Consider the following 8,668-nt stretch of genomic DNA (forward strand, 5'->3'; position numbering starts at 1 on the left):
TGGAAACACCTCCCCATGAAAGATGTGTATGACTATATAACCACCATCTCTGTGCAGAGCCCCGACCGCTGAACACTGTAAGTAAGAGTTTACCGAGTACAACAGTGAAGAACTCAGAAAGAAAGACCACAAGTAAAGACGACTTGCCATGTATCACAACAAGGCATATATTCAAACAAAAGATTCCTACACAACTTTTTTCAAATCCTGCTTCATAAAAAGCAACGTTTTGGTTTGGTCCCTTTATATGGTAATGAAAAAAGTCATTTATTAAAAGAAACAAAAGGTAAACATTCCTAGGTCATGGAATACTCGAAGATGTTTAACAACTGTGGCTGATGTAGGGTTGTGTCCAAGACAATGCTTTGTAAAATGTTAAAGTAAGTCTACAGCCAGGGAAGGGAATGGAAACGTAAGGAGGAGAAAGTGCGGTTTGAAAATACATAAAATAAACCTTACTGAGTGGCAGTTATGGCTGATGCTTAGAATTGAAAGCTGGATATAACCTACAGCCATTTTTTTTTAAATAGCCCATATGCTCCAGAAGAAAAGAGTTTGAGTGGTGTAAAGAAATTCTTTTCTAAGTGTTATTTTTTTATGAGATTAAATAACAGCAATTACTTCTGAAATTTGAAATGATAAAACTAAAATCTTACATATGAAAATGGTTTGAAAAATGAAGATTAAGTGCATGAAACAAAATAAGCTATTACTAGTATTGGTATTTTTAAAGGAATTTATACAATATAAGTTAACTCCCCTAAGCAGTATTGGCATAGACCAACAAAATCCTCACAAAGAGGAAAAAGCATTCACTAAATTCAATAAAATAAATGGCATTCCATTTGGGGGAAATATTACAAAAGTCCTACCTTTTAAAAACACTAGATATTAAGAAAATTTTATTTTTAATTAATTTTTTAAAATCCAAATTTACAAATATGTTTAGGATAAGTTCAAATTGGTAGTTCATTTATCCTTTTTTCATCCCTCAACTGAAGTGGAGCCATTGGGTTACCCTCTCTAGAGTCCAGAAACAAAACAGGCTGCATCCAGGCTCTGCTTAGAGATGACAGGTGCAGCTTGAGCAGGTGCCCCTAGACCAGGTGTCATCTACAGGTTTTGTTCTGGATGCAGCCCTGGCCAACATGTGGACGCCAAGTTAAACCAGTTGTATCAGCAACTAAATCGGTTTAATTACAATACTTAGATCAGCTGCTCTCAAACTTCAGTGTGCTTAAGAATCACCTGGGGCATACTTTTAAAAAAAATACAAGGTTTTATTTAGATCATTAATATTTAAAAACCCTGATCAATCTTAACACCACTAAAACAGAACAACTAAACATTATATGCCACATAATGTGATGAAAGCACAGCACTACCTCTTAAAGAATGGAGAAAGAAACGACAACCCAGTCCAGTATTCTTGCCTGGAGAATTCCATGGACAGAGGAGCCTGGAGGACTACAGCCTATGGGGTCCCAAGAGTCGGACACGACTGAGGGACTAAACACACATATACCTATTAAAGAATGCCTAAAATACTAAACTTGAATTTTTTCAACATTTAGATCTAATGTTAATAGTTTTTAGGAAATGGATTCAGGGGATAGAGGAACAGGTTAATTGACACTAGAAGGAAGCAGTCAACCAAATCCAGAATTTAGGGCATTCTAAGAAAGATCTCCTGGAGAAGGAAATGGCAATCCACTCTGCTATTCTTGCCTGGGCAATTCCATGGACAGAGGAGCCTGGTGGGCTACTTCCGTGGGGTTGCATAGAGCTGGACACGACTTAGGAATTACACAACAACAACAAAGGACAACTGACCCCATTATTTCAATAAACCAATGGCATGACAAGAAAAGGGAACCGTCAAGAGACTAATGAGATAAAAGAAACAAAACAAGAGATTTAGCCCCACCATAAAATTCTCTTGCAGGAAGATGGGGTAGACCTGCAAACACTGACTTAGATATTAACTGAAGTATGAATCTAGCATTTGGGGGCAATAATTTATAATGCAGCATCTACTCCTAGATATCACTAAGAGATTTCAGTTCCAGCAATAGATTTTGCATTATACATAGTCATAAGGAGCATATATAATGAAGAATTGAATTAACTTTGAATTCATAACATAATGAATACTCAAAGTAGCCAAGCACAAGTGATATTTTTTAATGTCTGAAACCAAAAAAATATGTTAAGACTCCATTTCAACAACAAAGTTTTTTGAAAACACACTAATAAAATTCACAAAATCTGAAAGTTACTGAGAGCGACAATTTGCTCTGAACCATCTGTTTATTTCAGGTCCCCCAAAAGTTTAATTTACTAAGGGAATCCATTAATAAACTTTATGATAGGTAATTAATATGAGCATCGGTCAACATATATACATTTTTGTGTACTTCTGACTAAAAAGAATCAACCTGCCTACTTACTGGTCTCTACTATGGATAACTGAACTAGCCATGTTATTTACATTTATTTTAAATTCTAAAGCCAATACTTTTGCTTTCCATAAAAATTACAATTACAATTTCAAACCATAAAATATTTGATGACAATCTTTAATTCTAACATCTCTATTTTTATCTCCAGGAAGTTTGGTCCTTAAACCAAAAGCTACTTCTGAACAGCTTTCCCTGAAATCAAAATTCATAATTATGACCTCTGTTTTTAAAATGGTAAAACTGAAGCATATACAGACTTTAGCATGACTATTACATTTCAATAAAAATAATTACTATACCACAAAACACAATGATTCAGCTACCTTTCTCTCCTTGGCAATGAAGACAAGATAATTTTAATGTCCCCTATTCGAACAACTATTTAAGTGTTAACAATATAATTTTGCACAGCCATTGATAAGCAACTTAATAGCTCCATAAAAATCATTTAATTCTGTATTTATATAAATACACATAATTACTTCTCATTTCTCATTTTCCACACTTAAAATTTTTCTTCCTTAACTCACATTTATTCTAGCTCAGGTTCCCAAACTGTGCTCCACAGAACTTAGCAGGTGTTCCTCAAACATTCCCCTGTGATGAGTGGTGACGTTTGGAAACCACCATTTACTACAGGTGGCGGGAGGGAGGTAATAGTGTTTCTCCAAATTGTCTTAAGATCCACAAGGCACAGTAACCAAATAAAGCCTCTATGAAGTCCCTCAGTAAAGTAACACAAATTTAGCATTGTTATAATGCTCATATTCATTTCACTTTTTAAGGACATTTCAGGGAAACAATTGTTTCATATAGCACAAATTAGGAATCTCCACTCTAACGAAATACCCAAGAGTGTGGTGAGGATGGTGGTGGCAGACCAAAGAAATAGAGAGAGAACCCCCCACCACAACTCCATATGTCCCAATTCAAACAAACTTTATTTTTACTAGTAAACTTTAGTGGGACTATACCACTCAAGAAAATGCCCAATAAGCAGCCTCCCCACAAATAATAAAACGCTAAATACTTTACCTAAAAACATATATTGAGTGCTTAACTCACTGACCAGTGCATTTAAATTCCAGTGAATTAAAATGTTTTTCCTTCCTTTTCCAACTTCCAATATAATTCCATTTCAGGTTATAAAATATTCTCAGAAGTGATGTACTTCTCTATCAAAGTTACAGTGGATTTCACACACAACCAAACTAAAAGCACTGAATCCATAACAGAGATGAGGTAGGATTATAAAACAGTGATTCTCTTTAGAAATAGACATTTTTACTTAACAGCTAAGGCAGAAAATTTTAATGCAAAAAAACATATAAACATTTCTGAGAGTTACAGTCCTTAGTTTGCATCCTCAGTGAAACTATCCACCCTAGAAAGAGTTAGATTTATTTCTACTTGAGGGCAAATTTAAGTTGTTCAGAACATGGTTTCTAAGACACAACACCAGCCTAGCTGAGGTCTGATAAGTCTTTCAACTTTTTCTACTTTCTACTTCTCCTTTTAACAAGTTTACACACCCTCTAAAATGTAACAGAATATCAGATGATATCGAAATAAGATTTGTTCAAAATGAAGGATACAGTTTATAATTTTTAAATGCATATGTAAATAATTTTAGATACGGTTTTTCTTCCAGTCTCCATATTACTTTCATTCCTTAAATAAGGAGCGCAAATCACCATTTATCAATTCTATTGATACACAAACTCAATTTATTAATTTACTTAATTAAAATTTTGAAGCATTCTATCATTTAACATCAAGTGATTCATAAAAGGCTTTCTCTTAAAAAAAAGTGATCTACATGGTAGATACTAACTACTCAACACACAAGTGTATTCATTCTATTTACCTAATAAATGCAGACTTTCATTGCTATAATTTAAGGGAGGGCTTCATCCACCAAGCAGGAAAAAGAAGAATAAATTCACAGTAAAACTGAAAACTCTACAGTTAAGTTTCTGACTATTCCAAAGGTAGGTACATATAAAACAGTTGTAAGAAAACCAGCAATATAGTTTTGTACAACAAAAATTTTTAAGTCCAAGATATCCTACCTCTTTTTCAAAAAGGCAAGTGTTATAATAGAAACATCAAGTTAACCTTGACTATAGCTGTACTGTTGGCATAAGTAAGCTAAAACAAAACTGTTCAACTAAAATATCTGAAATATTTACCTAAGTCTTCACATCAAGGCTTTAAATTCTAAACAAAAGAGCTGTAAATTGTCCCCCAAAATTAGCACCAAAACAGAACAAAAATATAAAATTAACTGAATAAATACAGAACACATTGAGTATAAATACACTCAGGCATAAATTTAACCATAAGTACTTTCCAATTATATTTTAATTTCTTAAAATCATTTGTGACTAGAAAAGGGAATTCATAATTGACTGATTAAATATTACTGAACACATGTCAAGAATACAACTATTTTGTTGAATTAACAAATGCCTCTAAAGCCATTTAGACTTTTCTGTACTTTAACTTCTTCATCTATAAAATGTAGGAAGTTATATCTTATCTTTTTAAACTTATAAAGATAGTCCAATAATAAATATCTGTGGAATATACTGAGATGTACATACCAAGAAAGGACCTAAGTGAAAACAAAATATATAGACACCATAGATGAGCAGTAGCCAGACTTTTAAATGCCAATGTTAAAACATTCTATTGCATTTTTAATTTTAGACTGTGAGAAATTTTTGTAAACAATCTACAACTGAATAATGTTGGATACAATCAAGCTAACTTTAGGCAGACAATTAAACTCAAGTCTCTATATTTAATGTCTATGCATCAAAATGAACACAAAAATGCTAGTGTATATACATACATATTTATATATATATATATATATACACACACACACACATCTATGTGCACACACTCCAGCACATTAGCTTGCTCTTCTTTATTTAAATGTAGTATCATGAAACTACATCATAAAATACCAGGCTAACAACTACCCATCTAATTAATAATGAAACTACAGAAGAATGTCAGCAAATATTAAACTTGGAGAGTAAATGAGAACACATGGAATGACAGTCTTACAGAAGTCAAATGAAACAGTCATTCATTTTTTTTTTAATTGGTCCACCTGTGATTTATAAAACACACTGCATTATCTACTCATCAGAAACCACGATATTCAATTCAATATATCAAAGAGGGAACTTACAAAGTCACTTGATTACTGTTTCTTACTATGCAAAGGCACTCTTATGGTTAAGTAACTGAATTACTGTGAAAGCTTGGCATCCTGTCTGCCAGTTAAGATTTTTCAGAGGAAGGTGTAAAACCCAGCATAATACATGTCCTCTAACTGAGCAATATTACACCACTATGGAAAAAAATCTTCCAAGGTTGCTAGTACCCAGTTTGTGACCAGCATATTTCTTTTGTATTTCTTTACAAGCCATGCAAATCTTCACATGGTTTTATTTTCCAAAACAAATGCTTCAACTTTTTTCCTAGTAGCCTAGCTACAACCCTACAAAAACAAACCTGGAGAGTGACATATGGAGGAAAAACAAGTTTAGCCAGAGACATAGTTCAAAACGTAGCTTCTAATAAGAGCATAAAACTCAAACTGATCTGAGAATAGTGTAAAGAGTTCCAAACAATCTGGAAATTATAGAGTTAAAAATGGTACCTATAAGTATAATCAATGGATGATATGATCCAAAGATAGAAATCACAACTGGAAAAACAGTATTTATATAACTTGTAATAAACTGGGAGTTCTTCAGAAAAACACACATCCCATGAAACATATATATCATACAGCACCTTCTGGATACTGAAATCAATAAATCATCCAATAAGTATTAGACATAACTTTAAAACATGTATTTTAAACGGTCTACAACTCAAATGATTCAATGATTCAAACTTATTATCAGAAAATCAAGACATGTATTAACAGTACTCCTCAGTATTGTAACTGAAAAAATAAGTATCAACACAAATGAAAAATTCTCTACTTCTCACCACACTACAAAATCCACAGTTTTGGAGGTTAATTTAGTTTTATTTTGCTTTTTGTTTCAATCCTTTATTTTAAAAAGCACTCTGACACATGCCATCACACACTCACAAGAGATAACCATATTTAATATTTTCTAGACATCTGTGCAACTCAGTAACTACTCACAAAGTTCTGTGAACTCCAGCTTCAAGCATGAAGTCAATCTAAGATAGCCAATAGAAAGCACACCTGTGCAATTACTGCATTTCCTATTCCAGAATGCTGAACATAACACAGTATATCTACATTTGGATACTGCATTTGGAACAATGATAAATGCCAAACTCAAATTATACAGTAGTCACACTAACTAAAAAAGGCCATCTTATAACACCATTATTAAGAAACAAAAAATATGAAGAGCATTATTTTAGTGTTAAGTAACAAACACCAACTAAGGAACCTCTGGTTAACTAAGTATGAAAAATAAACGATGACCTCATAATAATTACAATATGAAAGTATTCCTAGGAGAAAAACTCAGAAAAAGTAATGCTGAATCACAAAATATATTATCTAAACTATAGCGCATGCCAACTAAATAAGAAATGTACTTTGTCAAACAGTCAAAAAAGAGGGGAATGAAAGAAAATCCCAATTATAGTATTCCATTTTGTAGCATCCCTAATTTTCCTAAATAGATAATAATCCTTTTAAATGTTTTTCAGTCAAAAATTTCTAAAAACATATTAAAAAAAAAAAAACAATCCTGGACACTTAAGGCACCAACATGCTATGCTATGCATAAATATTCTGAAAAACTACTCAGTAACACGGTTCCACATTGAGGTTTCATTTTTCAACAAAATCTTCCAAGTCAGAATTTAAAAAGGCAAAGGAGTTTCCAAAACAAAGAAAAAATTTCCCAAGGGATACAAAGTTTCATTAACTATCTTGATTCTTTTACTCAGCATCACCTTTCCGCCCCTCTGTGGATATCAAACAATCAATAACAATGTCACAAAAGAATGTTTATCAAGATGGGGGGTGGGGTGTCACCTGTAATGATTCTGTATGAAAAATGTAAACAATCCTAAAATAGGTGAGGAAAACTTTCACCCTCTTAGAACCTCCCTTGTGGATATTTAATGTTTCTCAGACTGAAATTAGCAGAAGTTTAGAAACTGATGTGCAAGGTTTGTTTCTTGCTTGGGGCTTTTCTTTTTCCTTTTTGCTAAAGCAAATCTCCCCATAAATCCCTTATTTCCCAACACTGTTGTTAGAGTCACTACTACTCACCGCAAGTAATACTGTTTTAAAGCAAAGGCAGCGTTAGAACAACTTCTGGGAAAGTTGAACTCTTCCACAATTTCTCCCCACTGATTCTTCTCAGAAACCTGTTAAAAACACAGCCACACTTGTCTGAAAGTGCACAATCCAAGAAAACTCTAACCTAACTCTGAAATAAATACCCATTCTACAGAGATCTGCAGATCCCTCAGGAATCGGTGGGTGATTCGGCTCAATCCGTAAGAGTAGCTAAGCAAGAGCTGCTTGAATCACTGTGTTTTCACCCGAGAGCCCTGTATTTAATAGCACTTGTTTTGTTTTGGGGGGCGGAAGGGGGGATGTTGGTGGGTTTGTTTTGTTTTTGAAGCCCGGACAATAACCAATCGCAAGTCCCTCTGTCGCCCCCTTTTAAATCTCAACGCGGTCCGTTTACACTAAAAAAAAAAAAAAGTTCAAAAGGATCAATACTGTTCCGGACAGCGACGTCCGCAGGTTCTGGGGGGGCCGGGGCCGGGGCCGATTCCGATCCCTCTCCCAGATCTATCCATCTCCATAGGCCCTTCTTTGAGGCCTACAGCTTCTGCCTAGCCTTGAAGCCTAAGATGGCTATTTGGAGACAGGTCCTGGTTTCTTTTGTTAGCTGTATAAACCGAGGGCGACGGGGCCGAGGCTGTGCCCCCGGCTGCCGGGATCATTTCGCAGCCGATTATCGATGTTAAACCTGCCCGCGCTAATTTTGAGTTGCACGAAAACTGCTCTCAGAGTCTGTGTGTCTCTGTGTCTCCGCCTGTGCTAGAGCGGCAGCGGCGGCAGAGCTGACTCGCGAGCGAGCGAGCGAGCGGGCGGGCGGGCGCGGGGCGGGCGCGGGGCTCGGGCGGGCGCCCCGCACGCCCGCACTCCCCGCCGCGGCGCTCAGACCCCG

The 8,668-nt window shown here is 35.1% G+C and overlaps 1 long non-coding RNA gene across 1 annotated transcript in view; it reads right to left on the bottom strand.

Annotated features, from left to right (window-relative positions):
• Window positions 1–2,096: 2,096 nt before the first annotated feature.
• LOC120861345 overlaps window positions 2,097–8,668 on the bottom strand; it is a 7,678-nt gene continuing 1,106 nt past the window's right edge. The window contains exon 3 of the long non-coding RNA XR_005720528.1: window positions 2,097–7,853. This is a non-coding gene — a long non-coding RNA (uncharacterized LOC120861345). The remainder of the gene's footprint in view (window positions 7,854–8,668) is intronic.

This window comes from Oryx dammah, unplaced genomic scaffold (genome assembly GCF_014754425.2).
Source record: "Oryx dammah isolate SB20612 unplaced genomic scaffold, SCBI_Odam_1.1 HiC_scaffold_11232, whole genome shotgun sequence".
Taxonomy (NCBI): domain Eukaryota; kingdom Metazoa; phylum Chordata; class Mammalia; order Artiodactyla; family Bovidae; genus Oryx; species Oryx dammah.